Below are 22,989 nucleotides of genomic sequence, written 5' to 3'. Positions count from 1 at the left end.
GCCGCGGCGAGCGGCTCCCTCAGGCGCCGGGCGGGCCTTCCGTCCCCCCACCGCCCCCGTCCCGGCGTGGGGCCTCGGCGGGAGCGGCCTCGTAGCGCGTTTAATGCCGGCGCGGGGCGAGCCGCTCCCCGTGAGTGGCGCGTGCCGCGGCTGGCCGGGCCCCTGCGGGGGGCGGGGGGGGCGGCCCGGCGGAGGGGCCTCGGGGGTGGAAGCGGGGTGGTGGGTGCATGGGGCCCTCCGGGGGGGGATGGGGGGCGGGCGGGTCTCCGCAGGGCTTTCCCGCCGCGGGTGCGCTTCAGACGCGCTGCTCCCCGGAGCCGGCTGCTGCTCTGCGGTTCCGAGGTACGAGTAAGGCGGCCGGACTGCCCCCCGACTCCCGCAGCCTCCCGCACTGTATTTATTTTTTTTCCGGGGAGACCGGTGGGATATCGGCGTGGAAAGCTACCCCGAGCCGGCGGAGCGCTCGGTGCCGCGCTGGCTGCGCACCCTCCCGCTCGACCGGGTTTAACCGTGGTCTTCCAAGATGAGCGCAGCTTGCAAATGGGGCTGTTCTTAACAAATTAACATCTCAATTTGCTGAAAGTTGAGTAACAAAGTCAATAAAACATGCATTTGTTTCTATGGAAACTAATACCTTGGCAGGGGTTGAACCAAGCTTTGATTTTTTACATTTTTTTTTTTCTGACTGGAATTTGCTGCTTTTGCAGCCTGCTCTTGCTTTCAGGAAATCAGAAATTTAGAAAAACGGCTTGGCGTTTTTTAGCGTGTGAGGAATGCTGGCAATCCCATGATAACGGTAGAAAAAAATTCTAGAGCCTAGTTTGTTAAGTGGTAATTCATTTCTGACGCTGCGTATCAAACTGTGGAAATCTCAGTTTGTTCCTCCACTGTCAAATCTCAAGAATTTTGCAACTCGCCATCTTCCATTCCCCTTTCTTCTCTGACCCTTTCCCCATTACAGCCAAAAGCAGCTAATCCAAGAATTGGCTGGCCTAGCTGCTTGCAGACCAAAGATTTGGGAAGTTTGTGAAGTTTTTTTTGATACAACTGTCATTAATGTGAGGAAATGTGATAAAGAGAAGAAATACTCAGTTGATGCATTAGAGGTTTCTTATTTTCACACACTGTTTCCTCACATGTTCTGATCTCGAGAGACTGTTACTCAAATAGGTTCAGGAATACAAATAAGTAATTTAGCTTATCCTAGAAGGAAAATCCCAACAGGTTTCTGGAAATATGAGGCATGGAATAGGACTCATTCTGTTTGGTAGTGAGACAGTGCAGTAGCTGCACTTTTCAAAATGAGTAGATGCATGATTTACCTTTTTTCCCTGTTAGGACAGAGCGAAGATTTTTTTGAATACTTAGTTCTGCATTTCATTGTACTAAAGTTTGTTAGTTTTGTTCTGCCTTTTTTTTTTTCCCCTGAACATCAGTCTTTATGCTTTCCCTGAAAACATTTATGTGTTTATTGCAGTGAGAGATTCTTCTAAGCTGTCTTGACCTCAGTCATTTTATCAGAATCGCATGAATGTTTTGACAATCACCTGAAAAACCTTGAATCTCAATTTGATTGTTTTTTTCTGAGGAAAGTTGAATGTTTGCCTTTGACAGTCATACCTCTTTTCCATTGAACTGTGGATGGGCCACATAAGCTGCTGCAGTAGATCTTGTTGCATCCTTGGCAATGCTTTTAAGAATTCTTGGTAGGGTTTGGGAAGCTCCAGCTTCTTGTTTGCTGTCAGCATCGAGATCTAGTTCTCCAAAGCATGACTTGTTCAGTGGAGTCCTCTTAGGGGCTAGGTGTAAGGAAGAGATTTCCATTACTTTCTTCCTTCCACCCTTCACACTCAAGCTTTAAAAGTTAATGGGTTATGGAAACCTATTAAATAAAAGACAGGAAAAGAGCTGGAAAAGCCCAAAGAGGGCACACGTCTGTGAGGTCTCAGCAGTCTGCTGCTGGCATTTCTAAGTAATCATTTTCTGTAGCTTTATGTATGTTATGACTGAACCCCAGTTTTAGCCATTGCCTGTGGCTGTGCCTGTGCAAGCACTCAGCATAAGCAAAAATGAAAAAAAAAAAAAGTAAAATTGATTCCACTGGAACTTGCACTTGGTGCCAGAATAAAATTGAGTAGTGCAAATATCAGCTTTTGTTCACACTAAGAGTTTATGCTACAGTCCAAAATGGCAACTAATTGTAAGTGTGGGTAAGAGATCACAAAACCAAGTGTTCAGCTGACGATATTGTTATTCTGACAGGAGTTTGTGATGCGGTAGAAGTTCCAGCACACTGTCAAGCACCCATACTTCTCTAACGTGGATGCAAGGCCGCATCTTACTGGTTGACTTTTGGAGTACCTGTGAGTGGTAATACATTGAATGCCTGTCTTGTCCACTGATGCATTTCTTAGAAGAGAGTCACGCAGGTAGCAAGAGTTTGATGGTCATTTAATTATCTGAAATTACTCCAAATAGAATTGCTTTCTGATAATAGAACCACTTATTCTTACAACTTCTGTTTTTTAAGAACTTCAAAATAAAAGACTGTTCCTAAGGCCTCTGGATTGTCTTAAGTCTGTTGGATGAAAACATCCAATAGTAAACTGGTCTGTAACAACTCATATTAACCAAGTTATGAAAAAAATCAAGAAAATAACTAGATTTTCTTTCTTTACAAAATGTATCTTTAAGACAGGACTTCTGTCTTGGCCTATGAAATTTAGTTCCCTGTGTTGCACAACTCCTCGTTGTATAGATGGTGCTATTTTCAGGCCTACTGATAAAGCAGCAGCTTCCTTATGAAGGTGCAGCTATAAATATACCAACTCCAAACCAGCAGAACAGGTTCCTTGCTGCTATGCTTGTCTGCACGAGAGTTTTTGCCAGCTTGGAAATATCATATAAAATAACTCCTGTGGGGTCATTGCTGTCATGTCTGAAATACTGAGTTTTGATGAGCATCAGCATTTCCTGAAGTTTTCAGACCGGTGGAAGTGCATGGGTTGGAAGGGACCTCTGGAAGTCATCTTGTCCAGCCTCCTGCTCCCTGCACATCTAGTTCCGGTAGATCAGGAACTTTGCCATCAGAAACAGCTTCTGAATAGTGTTCACCGGGACGGACTGACTCATGCCACTCACTAAACTCACTCAGCAGCTGCAGGCCTGGTGGTTTGCATGGAAGCCTGTTAGTCCTAGAGGGACGGGACCTGCTAGAGATGAGAGGATTGGGGCAGGAGGACTGCAGGGGACTTTACTCTGTAAACAGCACAAGCAGATGCTGGCAGGGGTACATCAGGTAGTGGTGCCTGCGGCTGATGGGGCATGCTGAAGCCGGGGAGGAGGCCCTGAGCAGAAGTAAAGGCTACAGGCAGTTAAGGAGAGCCCCAGTACATGCTTTCTGGGCTGTTAACTCCAGATGTCAACAGAGATGGCATCAGGCTGGCAGCGTAAGGCTGTATTTTGCTGTGGAAGAAATGAGGCCAGCATTTCTGGAAGCATCAGTGAGAATGCTGTGCAGAAAACTGCAGCTTCTAGATTATTCCCAAGGCTGAGCAGAAGTTCCTGTAGCGAGCAACAAAGTACATTGCAAAGAATGAAATCCAGCATCTTGTGCCACAAACTGAAGCAAAGCCGGTCTCTTGCTGTCCCTCTGTCCAGGTATAGAGCAAGAGTAGTTTGGGGCTGGAAACATCAGGTTTTTAAACCACATCTGTGTGTTTTGCAACAAAAGTACCTGCATAGTTTGCAAGTTGACACTAGAAACCAGACAATGCCAGCTGAGGAGGACTGCGCTGCCAGCCGTTTCCTTTCTGCTGTCCTGGGCTACATTTCGTAGTGCTCATGTCCCACGTTGTCATAGCCTGATTTTTTTTATACATTGCTTTATTTATGACAGCTGAAACTTCATCTTGATTATATAAGTGTTTATAGTCTCTTATTTTCTAACTTGCAGCTGACTGTCAAGTGAAGAGGTCGCCGTAATAGAAAAATCATTTGTCTTGTGCACAAAATGATGCTGGTCTTTCAGAAGTATTGTTTGAGGCCACAAAAGAGAAGGTAGCTTAGTAGTGTTCAGAGCTGCTGAAAACTTGTTTCCCATGGATTTTTTCTTACAGTGGGTTCTTTGGTGTCTAATAGCACGCACAACCATTTGTGTTTGCCCTGTGGGTTCTCCAGTGACTAAAACAGGTTGAGCTGGGCTGCGGTCTTTCCTGTAGCTGCAGTTCTAATCAGTTCTCCTGCCCCCTCTCTGATGCTTGGGTTAGTTAAGCTAACGGAGACCTCTGAGACCAGAACCTTGGGTCAAAACTTGGCCAGAAGAGGCTCAGATGTTCAGAAGTTTGTATGGTTAGCTAGACACTTTGGCACACAGCCTGCTGGTGTAACACTTGCCATCACGCATGGACTGAAATGTGTCTGTTTAAAATCAGGCAATATTGCAAGTGCCTCATCTCCCTTCTCCTTTCTTGTCTGAGCTGCTTGGCATTTCCTCTCCCTGGCTCTGCAGTGAAGGACTCCCAGGCTAGAAATCAGGATTCTGCATCCATTTCTCCTTTCTTTAGTATACAGTCAGGGTTACTTTCTTCTGCTTAGGGGAGTTGGCATGGTATGTCTGGGATCGAGGTGACATCTCTGCCACGTACTCAGTGGAGCTGGTAGATCCACCAATATCTGGCAGACTGAGATTTTGTTTTGACAGATCCCTCACTTGACATTGCTCCTCACCCTTGTTGTAGCCCCTTACTTGCATCCTTCTCTTCCAGCTCCCACAGAGACGCTTTTGAACACCTCTTCCTTCTGACTAGGCATCCAGGACATCTCTTCTCCAGGCCCAACCACAAAGTTTATGTGGTGGCTTATGTATGTGTAGACCAGACCTGTCTGCTGACAAATGCACCTGAGCGTGACAAGAGGAGCTCACCAGGCATCCCGGGCACCGTGTGGCAGCTGAACGTGCTGGGGACAGAGGCAGTGGACAGCCACCTTGTGCGACTGTCGCTGGCTTCCTGTAAGCTCCTGGTAAGGAAAGACGGAATTTGTTTGAACTTTAGCAACCTAAAGGTGGGCATTTGACCCTAGCAGGTTATCTAGGATCCCTGTGGATTTGCCTTCTCCTGCTCATCTGTCTGCAGGCTGCTAAGGGAGTCCAGATGATTAACTGGGACGAAAAAAGGGAATTTATTTCCCTGTTAGTTCCGTTTGTCTTAGTTACTCTTGCCTTAACCATATTTACCTTCAAAAGTGGCAGTTTTGAAAAAAAATCGCCTTTATAAATTGTGAGGGCAAACTGCATTCACAGCAATAGTTCTGTGTGGCCTTGATTCATGTACTACCTTCTGAAATCATTGCAGAGTAAATTTGTTTCTGGCAGGGAAAGGAGTGGAGACTTACCAGGGCAAAAGCAAGTGAATTATTCCATGGACTTCAGCGGACCCAGGATTTACCTTTCTGTGTAGTAGCCTACTTTTTAGCTGCTGTTCCTCTGCCATCAAATAGTCATCTGTCATGGACAGCTATTTATAATATAGAAAGAAATAATAGATAGTTCTTGCATTTGGTTTTAATTCCACTTGAAAAATCATTAAAATTCAAAAAATTCAAGAGGAGTTAACTGTCACATAAAGCAGCAGGTGCTGAGTGCCCAGTCATCTGCAGTGCTGAGTTTTGACAGGGTTTGTATTGGGCAGCTCTACGTGTGCCTCATGGACTGGACATCCACAGCTTCCCCAGAGGTTGTGCTGCACCTCGGGAGCACAGGTTTCCATTTGGTTTCACCCCAGAGGAGGCAGGTTGTGTGCTCTCAGGCTGCTCCACAATGATAACCGGAGGGTGGTGAGAGGGAGATGAGTTTCGAGCCAAAACTGCTGATTTGAGTGATAACACAGGCACACAGAAAAGTGAGCTGCTCGTGAAACAGCTCCGAAGCAGCCTCTGTTTACAGCTGGCATTTTGAGCAATCCAGAGGCTGTGTCATTTGAGAAGTGATAAACAGTAGCTGTTCAGGAGAAATCTGGCCTGTGCAGAAGGAGTGTACACAGAGGCTGCAAATTCACCATTCCTGCTGACATAGCTCTGCCGTGTTTCAGCAGCCAGAGGCTCCCATCACAGGCATGCAGGCACAGTTTCAAACACTTCAGGAGTGAAAGCATTCTCATCTCTTGGACCACCCCGTTCCCTTTAAAGGATGGGCTTTGCTTTCAGGAAAGATCTCACCGTTCTGCTAAAAATCTTGTGAGCCTTTTTCTTCTTTGTTTTTCCTACCCTTAAATCACTAAGGACATTTACATAGGATAGGACAGCTGGGTTTTATCTGTTCCTGTATGTACCTGTAGCATATTCCCAAGCTGAGAACATAATTGCAGTGGATCATCACAACCAGTCATGGTAGTGATTAAATGTAAAAAAAAATAGATGTTGACTTCATGTGAAGAGAGGCAGCTCTGGCAGACGGGAATCCCATGAAATAAAGTTTTAGGATTTTTGTGGTGATGGAGCTCCAGTGCTGAAAGGGAGAAAAAAAAGTGCAATGGGGCCAGTGGTCAACAGGAGATGCCGTACATGGAGACCTGTGTTGGGAACTGCTTCAGCAGTCAACATTTAGCTTCAGTGAAACCAACAGAGGGAAGAAAATGAGTGAATAGTCTGGAAGGTTTCTTTCCATTGCAGTGTAAGAGGAAAGGGACACAGTTAACTGATGGATGAACATTTTGTTGTAACAGCAATTACGACACTTGTCTGTTGTATATGCCTGCATATGTGTTGGTGCATGTATTTATAAAGATGGGTAGGTAGTTAGCATGAAACTGCAGGCAGATCTGCAAATACAGAATTACTTGCTACTAACTGAACATACGAGTAGTTTCACTTGCAAGGAGTGTTGCCTGCTGCTATAAACCAAGCTGAGCTGCAGTGTTTGTAAATTTGTCAGGCTTTAATTATTTGGGCTGAGATGTCTGGCATATCTGCCTTTGTCTAGTTTTTAACAGAAATGTCAAGTAAAAGGTTTAGCTATTGCAAAAAGCGAAGATAGAAAAAGATGGCCCTGTGTCAGCTTTGAAACATTTTATTGAAAACTGTAATGCCACTAGAGTCTGAAAGCAGGGCAGTCAGTAGATTATCACTTGCAGGAAACTTCAAAGCGTCTAGGTTATGAGCACTGGGCAAAAGAAAAACTGAACTAAACGCGCTGGGTAGAAACTTGTTAGCGTTTGACAGATCTGTTCACTCAGGATTGCATACCTACACTTGTCCTTCTCCCCCTACAGCCTGTACCACCTACCTAGACCCAGCTAGGTTTGCCTAAAGCTTTGCCTGGATTGGTGCCATCCAGCTGGCAGGGGAGGTGTGGCGAGCCCTCCTGCCCCTCCGCTGCTCCTTGGGCACAGCGCTTGCCGGGCATGCTGCCGGCGGGGAGCTGCCTCCAGCGGGAAATGCCTTCTGGTGTCGCCTGGCTTTTGGGGCTGCAAAGTCACGAGCACAAGTGTGTTGGTTTGGGATCTCCCATTTAGAAATGCTTTAGATTTTTAATGCAGAAATTATAGGGCTTTTCCTGAGGAACGTACAGAAGTTTACAGTATGTAAGGCACTAGGGCGGGAGTTCAGATAGTCTTCAGTCATAACATCAGCTGAGTTTACTGTTAAATGTGTATCTTGTCCATTTGGCTTCCTATTTCCTAGGATTTATTCTGCTGCTCTGATAAGCTATGATTTAAGACATGCTGAAGTGCCAGTTCAGGCTAATAGCCCCTTCTCCTACTCCAAAACACATCACTGCAAGTAGAAGACACTGTGCTTTGTATCCGTCTCCCACCATGAGGGAGAGAGGAGCTGAGAGATACCAGGCTCAGCCCGCAAAGACCAGCTCACAGGCTGTCAACTGAACTTGGAGTGGGAATCGGATCCAGACAACAGATCCCTCAGTTTAGGTGTCTAATCTCCCACTCTAGTCAGTGGAGATGTAGTTACGGCAGTCACTGGAATGTGATTCAGCTGCCGAAATCTAGGTATCCGTCCTCCGGTGAGCTGGATCCCTCCTGGCAGTGGGAGGTGGGACACTGAGCTCATAGTGGTGTAACACCTCTGGGTACACATCCGCCGCCTGGAGGTAAGGATGTGCTGATGGCAGGGGTTTGGCCTCCAGCTGCTGGCATCACTCCTCCAATTTAATGAGAGAGACGGGCTGGACCCGCTGGCGAGGGCTGGAGCTGCTGAGCCCTCCGGGTGGTCTGAACGAATAGGCCAGCTTCAGCCCCTCTGTGTGGGATGGGTGAGCACGGTAGACCTCATTTAGGGTAGTCAAAATGGCACCGGGAGAGAACACTCCAGGCTCGGCAATAAAGAAACAACATCACTCTGTTAAAATGATTTTTACAACCTCAGTTGATGAGTTCAGACAAATAGACTTATCCGAGCCTTCTTAGTATATGAAACGTTAATATCTACCACTTATTTCTGAAGCTGTATTTTAGATGTTATTTTCAAGACAAAAGAGTCATTTAAAATCATGCAAATGAGCTGCCAAATGCAAGGCATTATGCAGATCTGTGGAGGCAGGCAGCGAAGCGTTAACCCTTGGTGCTGCGGCTCTCTGCGGAGTGAGCTCCGCCGCAGCAGCTCTGCGTTAATTCCTTTCAGCCCTTGCGCTCTTTAATTGTGGCGCTCCTGTGGCAGGACCCGCGGTGTGAGGCTGTCGCTCCTGCACACGCCTGATTAACAAGTGGGTTTAGGTTGGTGGAGGAGGTATATTTGCTGCGATGTTCACCTCGCGGTCCTGCCCGCCACGAGCTGTACCCAAATCCAGCCTGGGTATCAGAAAAGACAAGCATCGTGGCCGTCGGCTGCTTTTTCATACAAGTTGTTTCTAGAGTGACTGCCATGGGAGAAATCTTAAATTGCTTTGCTGATGTCAGCAGTGCAGTAACACTGCAAAAACAATTGCCAGTGTCAGCTAGAAGTCCTCCTGGCTCGCTGGGCTGGCTGGTGTACACAAGATGCGATAGCAGCCTTGACTTTCTGGAGAAGAAGGCTATTAAAAGAGCTACATGTTGTACTAATTTGTGGGTTCACTAGCTCATTATCCCGCCCAGCTATAAAGGTGGTGGGAATAACTCTCAGCCAGGAACAGATGGGTTTTGATAGAAATCCAAGGCCTGATCTTCTCTGGAAGTTTGCCCTGATCTCTGCAACCGATGCCAACAGCTGACGTAGCCACATTGGTGCAAACACCAGTGCTGAGCAAGAAATCCAATGGTTTATAGCAGTGAAGTATGGCAAATGGCAGGAGCTGGCAAATCCCTAACGCGCGAGGGTGTAAGTGCGGCTTACCTCTAATGGAGATGCCTGATGCTGGGTTAAAATAGTCATGGTGGCAGCCAAGCCTGGGGAGAAAGGGAGAGACTTCGCGTAGGGTGATTTTGGAAGGGCTAAGTTTGTGCCTCGGCCGCGCGTAGCTGGGATGCCAAGCCCCATGAATACGGGATTTGTTCAGCGCCAGGCAGGGACAGATCCTGCTGAGGGCGGGAAGGAGCCTGGCTGCAGCACGGGGGGGACTTGATTCCACGTTTCCTCTTGCACTTCAGCTCCTCATGGCTCTCTGTGAGAGAGCTCACAGAGCAGTGCAGGTGCCAAGGAAAACACCAAGGCACTTGGCATTCGCTTTCCCATTGCTAAATGGGGAGGGAAGTAATTTTTTCTCCTCTACTATCTTTGAAGAAATATGTATTTGTGTAGTGAATGACTTCAGTAACAAATAATGTGTCAGTGCTACTCTAGGAGATGGGGATAAGCTGGGCTTGTCTCCTGCACCTCCTTACACCCAGACTCTTTCAAGTTTGCTCTGCTCACCTCACTTCCTTTCTAGTTAAAGGTGTCATTTCAAGCTGGCTGTCTGAGCCAGTACAAAATACTGAATAAACACTTGAACGTATTCAAACCTGGATGCTATCAGTGAATTTACAGACTTAAACAAAGCCTATGGCAAATTTGAAACTGGATAAACACGCATGTGCATAAAGGTTAGCAAGGTTTAGCTACTTTGGTTTTGCTTGTTTCTAAGAGCGTATTTGGCTCGAAAATGTGATTTCTCTCACGTATTTGGAAAGAGTTGTCCAAAGCACATCATCAACATCTGTTGGTTTCACATATGCCAGAGGAGCTCAGCAAGAATGTAATAGATGCAGAGATCAGAGAAAATACTACTCTTGTGTCTTTTTTTTTTTTTTTTAAGATGGGTTTGGAATTTTTCTGCTGCTCAGCAATTTGAGCAGTGGACTGGTGATCTGGTTGGTGAAAAAAAAGCACAAGGAACCCACCTACATGCATTCAGGGTGTTGTTAGTTTTGGAGGGAATAGTTGAAAAGGATTTAAATCAGACACTGCTGCTGTACTGCACTTGCCTTGCCAGCTTAAAAGAACTAAACTAGCTTAAATAGGCAGAAATACTGTTTTATGATGGCCCACATCGCAAAACAAATCTGAGCACGAAGATGGTGGAAGGAAGTTGCTAGGAAACCTCACAGTGCGCTGGGGAAGTTTTGAAGCACGGGCACCTGTAAAAGAGTCCTCACCACCTGCCAGCCTGGGCATTTCCCAAAAACTGCCATGCAAAATTGTAGTGCACATTCATTCCATAAATGAAGCATCAAGAAAAGCCTCACAGCCCATTTCAAATCAGTGCAGCTTCAGGGGACTGCAAGCCGTTCCCAGAACCATCCCTGAAGACTCAACACGAGGGTCCTGTCCACGCTACTGCTGAAGCCTGGGCTTCTGTGTTCAGGCAAGATCTGACCAGGCTGTTTTGCTAGCACATGCCTGCAGACACCTTGATTAGGTTCTTAGGAAAGGTCTTTGCTTACCTGGACTCTAACCTTGCCCATGCTGAAGTTTCATAGAACCGTAAAATGGTTTGGGTTGGAAGGAACCTTGTAGATCATCTCTTTCCAACCCCCCTGCCATGGGCAGGGACACCTTCCACTAGACCAGGTTGCTCAATGCCCCATCCAGCCTGGCCTTAAATGCTTTCAGGGAGGGGCATCCACAGCTTCTCTGGGCAACCTATACCAGTGCCTGTCCACCCTCCGAGTAATGAATTTCTTTCTTATAGCTAAAGTAAATCTACCCTTTTTTAGTTTAAAGCCATTACCCCTTGTAACTTTAAGCCAGACTAACCCTCTGGAAGCAGGGCCACCCAGTCTCATCTCTTTTGCACTAAGTCGCAGGGTGGGTTTTGCCAGCAGAGATTTCATGCAGGCATGCTGCCATCTCAGGTGGTTTTTCTGCATGGCGATGCTCCAGAAAGCCAAGGTGAATCAACTGAAAATGTCATATCTGCAGGTCCACAGTGTCAATGTGCACATGTCAAAGCCCCCATTTCTGTACCAGATAGCCATAATTGTGATCTCTGAATCCTCTTAACACTTGATATCTTTCCTATGGCTACTTCGTAGCTGAACACAGCTATTTCTAGAAAGAAACTGGTAGCTGAAAGATTGGGGAGTCATCAAGGACAGGTTTTTTCATTTGTCATGAAGTCATTGGTCAGTCCAGCTTGTGACTGGGATAAGGCAGATAAAGACATCAGGTATAGCTACGGTTGCTTGTCTGTACACCTCATCAGTAACCTTTTCCAAAAACAGGTGATGTGAGGCACAGTGATGGAATGATGGCTGCCATGAGCATGATAAGCAGAGGAAGCTGGCTGTGGTTTAGGAGTCTCCATGAAATCCTCTCTGTGTCGGTCTCCACTGGTGGTGCAGCACCAGCACATTCCTGCCTGCCACCACCCTTCCTCCCTATGTCTAAAAGCCTGCCCAGCGCATTCACCACTCCTCCCTCCCCACCTGTCAAGATGACCCATCATGGCTAAAAGCTGTTGGCACCCAGGGGATGGACCCTGGAGTCTCTGCTCCTTCAAAGATATGCAATAAATTGAGAGAAACCAGGAATATGTGCTAAGCCTGAGGATGCTCCTTTGAAGAAAGATTCGTTTTGAAACAGGGATTTGTTACACGGCAAGGGAGGCACTCCAGAGATGGTGTGATGCTGGTATGCGATGCTGGTACATGAAGTGTGGCTGTTACAAGATTTTCCATTGTGGTGTATCTAGTCCCTTGACACATAAAAAAGGAAAGATCCAAACCTTCAGTTTGACTTAAGAAAAGCTCTTAGGAAATCCTTTTTTTACACAACATGTAATTGACGTATGAAATCAGCCCTAGATATTCCTGACAGGTTTAGACTAGCTCTGCACTCAGTGGTCTAGCAATGTGCGTTAGCTGTGTCCCTGTGTGGTGCTGGGGGAGGAAGGGCTCCAAGACATTCCGTAATGGCACAAACTCAGTTGCTAATTTAAAGAAAAGTGTTTTCTTCCAAAGCAGTGTCTGGAACAGGAAAACTTTGCGAGAGATATAGCAAAATCTGGAGCTTTCCTGGTCGGAGCAGGTTTTCTCCATTTCAAAAAGGATTATGTACATGCACAGAAAGCATTTCCAGTGGTGCTGGAGCAAGGTTACATCCAAAGTCTCTCAGTTCCCACACTTCGAGACTCAGAAAGCAGCACCCACCTCACGTGCACTTACAGCGTTGATGTCCATACCTGAGCTAGTTCCCTGCACCTTCTTTACGGCCAGGGACTCTGCTGCACAGCTGCTGGTGGGGTTAGCCATGTCCTAGGAGCAACACTCTCCTCCACTGGCTGCAGAGGATCTTTAGAGGGGAGTAGATGGGTTTGGCGTAGAGGTTTGAAGTGAAGTGAGTGAACCCCTTTAGGTGCCTGCTGACTGCAGCCAGGGAGCAGTCTGTCGGCCTGTCCCCGCTCCGAAGGCAGTGCCACCCCAGACAGGGTGCTGGGCAACTCGCAGGTCCCGCTTGGTGTCGAATGGCTGACGCAGTCACCCTTCGCAGCTGCTCACCCAGCCACTTTGGTAGACACAGTTGCCCTCAAGCAAGGATGTGCTCCTCCTGTGAATCACCTCCTCAGTGGCAGATGTTAATGTGTCACTACACGTTTGTCAGATCCCTGCGTTCACTGCCAGGCGCTGGTGCGGAGCAGAGCAGCACCCGGGCACGTCCTGCTCGGATGCAGAGCTGCGGAGTAGTGAGGAGAAACAGGAATGGCAAGTTCAAAGGCAGGTGTGACATGAAGGGAAAGGTGATGGTGGTAACACCACGCCAGCAGCAGCAGCAGCTGCTCCACATGGCTGGCACAGCCCCACGCAACCCACCAGTGTCCATCAGACATGTCCTCACATCAGCACAAGCTGTAGCAGCACTGCATCTCCAGCTGGAAATGAGAGAGGGTCTTCTCCAGAGCATCCAGCACAGGCAGAACTGCTAGAGGCAGGATGCCAGAGCAAACCTAACCCATGCTCATCACTACGGCATCCATGTGCATGAGTAATTGCCCCTTCCAAAGCAGCAGCCCTCACAGACCTGAGCCTGGGAGGTGCAGAGCATCTCCTGCTCTGCCTGACGCATGTGAGCTGTCTCAGAGATCAATGCTTCTAAAATAGACTGTGATCGTTACAGTTCATCAAAGCACAGGCTTGATTTTAAACTCCTCAGTAATATGAGAAGTTACTGTCTGACCCTGTCTCGCACCCCAACAGTGCTGCCAAAGGAGGAGGGAAAGAACTGAAATTTTATGCAGTGGCACATGGAGGGATCCAGAATTCATCTGAAATGAAGATGATGAGAACAACGGTTTTGTCTGGTCTTTGATGCCTTGCAAAAATACAGCGCACTGGATGTGGTTAGAGAGGGCTCATGCCGTGAGCTGGGGATTTTTTTAATCACTGCTGACTGGAAGTGCTTGTCAGTCTGATTTGTGCATTTTTCCAGACTGTTTTCTATTATAATTAAATTACTGTTCCCACATCGTAAGAGATACTTCACGGGTTTCTTAGGAGAGGACGCCAAGCTCCAAGGCTAACTTGCTTTTCCTCTCAAAGAAGAACTTTTCCGATTTTCATTCTTAAACTATTTAATTGGTCAATTACCCACAGAGGTTGAAAATCGATTCAAACAAATCCTGGGTAACAGCACTTCACAGAGGTGTCTCGCGCTTTTCCTCCTCCCCGTGCAGCTGCAGCTTGGTGACATGTTTACCTGTGCTGCCATCGCTGCGCTGAAGCTCCAGCGCCCTTTGGTAAGAGCCATTGCGGCTTCATGTAGCCTGGAGAAGGTTACTTGTAGCTTCAGGACTGACTTCGTTTAGGGTTGGTTCAGTTTTTATGTGCGGGTGTTCCCCAAATTGGAATCCAGCCATGGAATAGAGAAAAAAATAGAATGAAAGAAAAATCCATAAATGAAGAACTTCATATTTCACAATACTTGAGTGGTGAAAGTGTGTCTTGCAGAGTGGCATGTCAGGGTGTACCTGATGCCTAGAGATATTTCCAGGTGGATGTTCAGATCCCTGTGACCGGCCCTAAACCAGCCTTCCCTTGTGCAGGCCACTGCTGCTAGCGCTGCAGAAACAAGCTGCCAGAAGCCCTTCAGATTTGACCACCGGGTTATTGACATCTACTTTGATGATACTGTAGATAAAGTCTCTAGGGCCCTAGGACAGACTCACTGGAGAAAGTAAGGCTGACACAGCTCCCGTTTTACCACTGCTAAAGATGGCCCGCGCTTGCTGTCGTGAGGTAGGACCTGTGCAGCTGCACAGCCCGTCCTTCTGGGCCACTGCCAGTGCTGCACCTTGCAGGGGAGATCCTTGTTGCAAACAAGAACTGCTCCTTTTTTAAACAGGGAAGAAAAACTTGAGAAAAGAAAGGCAAAATTAGGGTTGGGTTTTTCTTGTTCTCACTAGAGCCCATGCCTTTTTCCATCTGTGCAGAGAGAAGCTGTCACAGAAGTGATGGGAGGCTGGTGATGAGAACTGACTGCCAGAGAAAGACATCGTTAGTAGTCTGGAGTGTCCAGCTGATGATGGTGAGTTGCATAGATTTATTTGGTAACTCATTTCTCATTAAAACTGACAGATTGTTTTCTTCCTAGCAGAACAGATGAGAGTGGAAATGTTTCACATAATCACTGATTTCATTGAGATATGATGGAATTATCAAATACTTTAAATCTTTTTCAACTTGGTATGAATCCTGTAAAGTATCAAAACACCAGCATCTAAACAAAGGACTTCAATAAGCTTGGTTTTGATACTTCTATTATGTTCCAATTTGGAATGGAAGAAGATTTGAAATAATCAGCTTTCCCAAGAAAATGTGACTTCTGAGACTCATGCAGCTCTAAGCAGCCTTGCGTAAGCCTCAAGCAGCCCAGTGATGCCTGCTGACAGGAAGCCTCCTCCTGTGCTCAGTGATGCTGCAGCCAGTCCAGCATGCCTGCCACAAAGGGAATTCTCGTTTGTATCCTATCGGATGCTCGGGGTTGTCTTCCAGGGCGGCAGCACCGATTGCCAACACCCTCTTTTGGGGAAGTACTTTCTCAAGCACACTGGTGGAAACGCAGAGGTCTGCACCAGTATTCGAGTAACCTGGGCACATCTCTGACAAGTGGGTAAGCCTCGCCTTTGTCCTGCAGAGGAGAAAACAAAAGGTGGTCTTGGCACGTACAAACTATTTTCTGATGAAATAAACACAGATGTTGTGGAAATGAGAGAGTTCTCATTAAGAGTTCTCTCTTACCTTACACTAGCACGTTGATTTGTAATCCTGCAGCAAAGCTGAATTTCATTTGCAGAGGACTGTCCTGAACAGAAGTGGATGTCAGACTATAAACTAACAATGTAAAATGCACTTTTCCATAGCAAATAACATTTTGTTCTTTATTTGCATTTAGATAGACATGATACCTAAATGGAAGACCAAGACGCTGCATACCAAACTGCGCGGGCACCAATGGCTCTTGGCACTTGTTTGCGAGTGGGAGTTTGTACTGCTGGGTGAGCTGTGCACTGCTGGGTGATACCACCTCTCTCATTCACCTTCATGCTGGAAAGCCCAGATAGCCACCGTCTTCAGCTGCTCCACGATTTACATCTCTTCTGGGTGCCAGACTCAGCATTTGCTGAGCTATTTGAATTAAATGGGAGCAGTAGGAATACAGTAATGTTGGCTGAAAACAAAAGCTGAAGCAATAGGATTTTGAGAGCAGCTTTAGGGCCTGAAGACTACTGTAGTCCTCCTATTCGTGCTACGGAAATGTGATGTGTGTGCCTGGAAATGAGTCTGGTTGTGACAGAGAGAAGAAATTTCAATTTATCAGCAGGCTGTTCTCTTGAAGCATTGCAGCAGCTTTTAGATACTACTGCTGGGAAGAGGGGACTGGCTTGATGGAGACAGAGAGGAGCTCTTCCATGGCATCACCCCCTCTGAATCTGCAGTGCCTCTTCCAAGCCCCATCAGCACAGGAGCAATGGCAGGGGCTGCACAGCCAGGCTATTGCAGAGGCCGTCACACAAAAGGAGCAGTGAGCAGGCAGAAAGCCAGAGCTAATGGGGAGATGTTGGGACATTTTGGGGTTAGAGAAGGCTCTAGGAAGGGCAAGCTTAGTTAATGAGCGCAACTGACATGGCATGACAAGTACGCTACAGGGTTTTGCCAAGGCATGGTGCTGCAGGATGTTTCAGTCAAGATCCTGTGTACACATGGGATAAAGCATCTTTAGCGATGATGCTGGATACTGTGGTGCCCTGAAATGTGCTGGGGAAAGACCTGTCACTGCTTTAATTGTATTCTGCAGAGCTAGAGTGAATAACGCCAAGAGCAGGTCAGCAATTATTTAATTGGTTTGCTATAAAAGGGAAGGGAAACACTCATTTTCTTCCACCTGTCCTGTTTAGACCAGACCTTGTTAGGAAGAAGGACATCTATTCATCTGGGTTTCAGAAAGAGTGGCCACGCTGTCAGGTCCTCACCACTACTTGATGGTGGGAGAGCAGAAGTGGAAGAGAGCCTGGAATGATGCGGGAAGCATTATTTGAAAGGAAGACACCTTAGGACAACACTAGGAAAACAAGGAAGAGAAAACCCTTTCAAAGTTGGCTAAGCGTCGGTATGTCTGAGCAGCAGAGTGAGAAGGGAGCCAGTGCAAAATATTCAACGAATCATTTAGATTTGAATTGAAGGAACTCAATTGCTCCATTACGAGTTTCAAGTGGAGAAAGAATTCCATGGGGAAATATGTAAAAACCAGTTATTGCTATAACATGAATATCTTCTCCCATGAAGGTTAGAGGGTGTTAAAGATGTTGGTAAAACCAAGAGGATATCAAAGGATTGTCTCATTTACATAAACAAGGGGTTGGGAACCAAGACATACCTTCCCCAGGAGTGAATTCTGTAGCTTTGTATGGGAAGTCAGTGCCGCTCCAAAGAGCGGGAGGCTGAGCTGGAGCCTGACACCCTGAGTCGGCTCCAAGCCTTTCAGCAGTACTTGGCTGGACACATAGGGGCACAGTTACATGGCTAATTACTTCCGTTCCATATGGAAATTAGGAGAGGGGAAAATTATCATTATTATCCTTTTGAGCACATGGCTGCCTGATTTCAATGTGTGGCTGCAGTACTCAGTGTGCAATTGCACTCACAGTTGAACAACGTCTGGCTTTCTGTACCAGGGTTAGTCCAGACTGGGCTTAAAGCGGTATCTTTACAACATACTTAATAACGTGGTTGGCATGTCAAGAGATTACAGCTGATATCTGTAAATCAATATGTCAGACACTGTCAAAAGCTGCTAGGTCTGAGAATGTATTGACCAAATTCTGAATTGATCGGTACTTGCTGTACTTGACCTGGAGTTCTTGCTCGGAAGAGACCAAGAGATGCTCTGAAAGAACAGGCGAATTCAGGCATTGTATTTGGAAGGGGAATGAAAGCAGCAGCGCTTCCAGCCCTTAAGGTTTGATCTGGGGTTTCTGGGGGGTTTGGGATTGATGGGTTTTTCTGCAAGTTTCATGTCTTTTAAAGTCTGTCTCCATGGACTCCCCTGACAAGGTGGGTTCTGGGTGGGGATCTCCGGCTCTGCGCAGTGGACAGGGAGCGACCTGGCAGTAAGCAGTGGTATGAAGGACATATTCCAGTTTCCACCCCTCCACCCTGCTTTTACATTTTAAGAGAAAGGCTCTCAGCTTCGTGGGTGTCAGGAAGATCTTGAAAGCCAGGGACTCTAAAAGGCTCAGAAACAAGGAGCCAAAGGACCTATACTGTGTTTGGCCTTAGCTGTGCTGGGATGATGTTGCTTCTAAGCTCACTGTGGGAGTGAGTTCTAGACCATGTGTGAGACTGACAGGGTCCAGATCAGAAATGGGTGCTGTGGTATATGCACTGCTTCATCCTCCTCCTCACACTGCATTAGATCTGGCTGTGCAGGCTCCCTAGGGGTGCAGCAGACTCGAAGCAGGAGGATGTATTATTCCGCTGATGAAAGAAAATTTCAAACTCGCATTTGCAAGTTAGGCTTGATAGTAGACTCACTTCCTTGACGGCTCCAAATATGTTTCATTGCCTGATCCTAGCAGAGGTCAAAATTCACCTTGACTTCACTGGACAGGGACCTGATTAAGCTGAAGCCTACTTTACCCTGGTAATTCTCCACGTTCCAGTAACCCTCAGCATCCACGTATCAGCACATTGCCACAACTTGCACATCGCATTTACAGCACCACTTGACCTGCCGCAAAGAAGAACCATTACAAGACCCTCTTTGCTAGCGGGAGTACTGAGACTACCCCACCGGCAATGGGAGTAGCAAACCGTGTGGCAGAAGTCCCTCCTTCACCTAGGGAAATGGAGCTGAGCTGGTTCTTGAAACGACAGGCAGCACAACTTCAAGGCGGAGTTGACCTGTGCTCAAAACAATTCCCATCCATCCACATACCTGCTCAGCCGTGTCTGGTGCCCCTTTCAAGGGGGGCCAGCTAGGCAGACCCACACGAATGCAGGTGCCACTTCCCCGTGCCTGAGAAGTCACTAGTTCTGCAGTGGTGGCGTTGGCCAAGTCACCTGCACGGGGTTGGTTACTCCTCTGGTGTCTGCCCGTAATTACCCATCCGTGCCCGGAAGGGCAAGCGAGCTCTCCTGCAGCTCGCAGGAAATAATTACAGAGAAGCTCATCTTCCTGCACCGCAAAGCTCTTCCTTATACGTCCCAGAGGCACCGGCAGCCTTACTCATGGTGAATGACGTTTCCCAGTGTGATTCTCACGCCTCAGCTCAACCATCCAGCCCACTCCCATCTGGGACTGGTCAAGCCCAGAACATCACGTTGTTGCTGGGGAGCTCGGGAGGAAGCTGAGGAGTGGATATGGCTCTGGCTGTGGGAAGCAGCCCATCAAGAAATGCTTGTTTAATGCACGGCAGATTAGCCTGCCTCAGGAGTGAACTGCTTCTGTAAATTAAATGTCTCCTCATGAGTCAGGAGCCCAACCCTTTATTACAGAGTTGCGTATTTTCAGAAATTGCTGAAAAAGTAGCAGGCAGTTTGGAGAAGCTGTTTCACACTGGTGTGGCCCCATTTCCCATTTACGTGGCTGGTTCCTGTGCTGCCTCCACAGTTCACCAGCTCCATATGTGGAGCAGCTGGAGGTGGTCCAGTATGGTGCTGCACTGGAAGATATGCTCTCCCACACCCTGATCCTCCTCTGATAAGGAAGTGAAAGGCAAATGCAGATGATCTCTCATGCCAGCTTTGCTGAAGAGATGCCTTCTTAGCAACTCCACCTGCCATACTCTTCATTCTCTTAACCTGGGCGTGCGTTGGGTCTCCCTTGCTGCTCTGCAGGAGCGGGTGCAGGTCTCAGATGGAGAGTCAACAGCCTCAGAAAGTCTCTTCACCTGTTTATGGTGATGCCTTAAGATGCAGTACCTGCCTTCAGGGGCTCAATCTCACAGCCATGGTGGAGGGAGAGAGCTTGCATGTTGTCCATGTCTGGTCTTACGTGGTCAAAGCACAGTGCTGAGGGGCTGCACTCACCCCAGCCTGCGAGTACGCTGAAAGAAGCTGGGAAGCGGGACCTCCATCCTTCACCTACCTCTAGCCCTGCTCTGTGGGAAGAGGTGAAAATACCCCTGACAGAGTCCATGGCCACCATCTCTCTCACAAGACATCGTGAGGGCTCTTTTTTTGGGTAATTTAGCACAACAAATACTGTGGTGAGCAGAGTAGCCCATAGCCCACTGTCACTCTGGGGGCCCTTGGAAGTCCCTGTGGCCCTGCAAGCTGATGCTCGCTCAATGACCAGCCTGGCACAGGCTCAGCAGGCTTTTCAGGTCTGGGGGGGTTTGACTGAGCACTGAGTTGTTTAAGATGTTGTCCTTATCTGCTTCACCAGTCACCCGCTCACAGTGACGTTGCAGAAGATGCCACCTACACCACGATCTTTTCAGAGAGAGGCAAGACCATGAGAGAAGGCTGGGAGAAAAGGCAGAGAGAAAGCAGAAGGAGGCAAGACCCAGATTCTGGGTGCGTTGCAGTATTTAGCCAAAAACTGAAGCCAGTTTATGGGTCATCTACGTACCTCTCTCCAGCTTACTGAGGTTTGTCAAGCCTGGGCTCAGAAGGACTCACTAGCATCTCTATTCATCACGGGATCCCAGATCGCTAACTTGCTCTGTCCAGTCTGCCACTGTTGTGGTATCAATACCGAGTCACGCATTCCCCTCCAACAGGGTGATCAGTGACAACCCTTATCTTTATGGTTTACCCGCCTGGGCAGGTCGCTTGCTTCCCAAATGCCAAGGCCTGTTAATCCGTTCCCCGTTTCTCTCACTGTACTAGGAGCAGGGGACATCAGTAATTCAGGGATTTTTATTAACGTTTGCTGGCTCGTGTACCAGGCTGAGGTGGGAACTGACTCCTGTGAACCATTAAGACCATGGGTTTCTCTGTAACGCCAGGACCCAAAGGGACTGAAGCCTGGAAAGGGACAACGGGCAACCCATTTGCTGCCATCATCTGCCGAGAGAGCCAGATTGGTCTTTCTCCTCTGGACACTATTGAGGTCCTTTTCCTATAAAGGACATCCACAGACATTAAACTCTATGGGGACACTACTGAAAATGATCACATATGACTGAGAATGCTGAAACTAAATTTATAATACTAAGCTGCTGTAATCTGCAAACAGTGCTAAATGCTAGAAAGAGGCAGCAGCCTCCTTCCAAAACTGTTTTCAAGTACATATGTTCAAGAGAGTCACTTGTCACAGCCAAAGCAGGTGCACACTTCTGCTCAACCCCTAGGAAGTCACCATAAGGATTATCACCATGTAGATCTTTACAGAAAGATCACAAAACATAAGATGAAAAATAACTATTAAGTTGTCTAGTCTAGCCACCCATCCAGCCCTTATAAATGCAAAGTTACTTATTTGCATGGGGAAGACCAAAGGTTTAGATTGTGGGTGTTTTTAACTGAAAACAGCAACAGAGGTGTGAAAAAAGCATGCTGCCAGCATACAATTCTTGCTTAGCTGCTGCAGTAAAGGGAAACAAGGCTACAAATTACATTCAGAGCTGTGTATTTCCTTTTGGTTTAAAAACTACAGCTCAGTTTTCAGAGAATTAACAAAATGTCCTGCCTGCAGATAGGTTTTTATGATTTTTAGACACTGATTGAAAACATAAGTGAAGACATGGAGTTGGTGTGACTGTGCCCTTGGGGATGAGCAGCTCCATGCACAGGTGTTTCGGGAAATCTTTGTAAACCAACGTTGCTACCCCTGGGTTAATTGATTTCACAGGGAGAGCTTGCTGACATGGTGTTTCATCCCGCTGCAGGATTTCCCCGGAGGTTTCAGGACATGGTAAGACAAGGAAAAGCACACGCTGTTCCCAGAGCAGAGCTGCTGCACGCCAGGAGCACACTGCGCATCGGCCAGTGATGGTGGGATGGGAAAGGGGGAAGAGGAGGAGAGCAGCAACTCGGCAAGTCTCTGCTTGGCTGGTTTGTGTCCACAGACACCTACTTATCCTACGTCGGATGTGTGGTGATGCCCTCCAAGTTTATTCTGCATGCAGGTCCCTCTGCTCGGTGCTCAGGGTCGCTGGTGACGCTGGTGCTCTCCAGGTCTGGGAACAGACTCCCTGGGCGAGCATGCCTGCGGGGAAAAGCTCACATCCCCTGGCAGAAAGATGCATCCCAAAGGAGGCAGCATCCCCAGGCACCCCGGCCTGCAGAGCCTCCCCAGATCCCCTGGTTTCATGCACCAGGGAGGTTTAACTTCAAATCATTTTCAAGCTGTTGCTTTTCCCGCAGAAGTTTTATTTTGACATGCATTCTTGTGTTCAGTGTCTTTCCTTCGTGATGGCTCTGGCAGTCCGTACCCCCAGGACTCTGTCAGGAGGACTTAGCTCGATGCTCGGTTCGAGTGGTCTGCTCCAGATCTTGTCTCTTCAGATGGGACTTGGCAAACAACTTCCTCCATGAAATAAAGGATTCAGGCTCTTACCATGCAAGAGAGACCTCCTGAAAGACTTTCATATGGAGCCAAAAAGACTAGAGAGTGTCAGAGTTTTAAATGCAAAATACTGCTAGCAGAAAGGTATACAGACCTCGTACAGGAGGGACCCTTCACACACTGGCAGCCTTTGAATTCAGCTTTTGAATAAAAGATTTGTCTTCAGACAGAAAAAGTGATGCCTTTTATGAGTAATAAGGCAAAAAGCATTTTTCTTTTTTTCTGGATGAAACTACCATTCAATATAAAACAAGCTGGCTCTTGGTTTATTGAAAAGCCAAGCTCATATTTCACCCTGGGAAAATAACACATCATACAGCTCACCAGTCTGCAGATGCCGGAGAGATGTGGGTGTTGGTGCTGCTGAGGCTGGGATTAGCTTTTGTGTCACAGGCCAGTCTGAGGGAATACGGTTCATGACTTGGGCTACAGCTCTTACCAGAGATAGTGAGGCAGAAGCTGATGGTGAGTATCTTCACTGGGAATTGGGGGTTGTTAAGAAGTTTTGTCTTGTAAGTACGTATTAAGCATTTGCCTTTTAACAAAGGCTTTTCATTGCTGGTGTAT

At 47.3% G+C, this 22,989-nt stretch overlaps 1 long non-coding RNA gene across 2 annotated transcripts; it reads left to right on the top strand.

Annotated features, from left to right (window-relative positions):
- Positions 1 to 6: 6 nt before the first annotated feature.
- On the top strand, positions 7 to 22,989 carry LOC142360828 (uncharacterized). 2 transcript variants are annotated; one of them, XR_012763396.1, is made up of 6 exons: positions 7 to 130; positions 2,263 to 2,363; positions 4,809 to 5,022; positions 14,840 to 14,934; positions 15,802 to 15,904; positions 21,743 to 22,989. It is a non-coding gene; the product is annotated as an uncharacterized LOC142360828 (long non-coding RNA). The 2 variants fall into 2 exon arrangements; XR_012763395.1 differs by having other exon boundaries at positions 4,767 to 5,022.

Source organism: Opisthocomus hoazin, chromosome 3 (genome assembly GCF_030867145.1).
Source record: "Opisthocomus hoazin isolate bOpiHoa1 chromosome 3, bOpiHoa1.hap1, whole genome shotgun sequence".
Classification (NCBI taxonomy): domain Eukaryota; kingdom Metazoa; phylum Chordata; class Aves; order Opisthocomiformes; family Opisthocomidae; genus Opisthocomus; species Opisthocomus hoazin.
The sequence above is the reverse complement of the archived record's forward strand: the minus strand, read 5'-3'. Positions and strand labels throughout refer to the sequence as shown.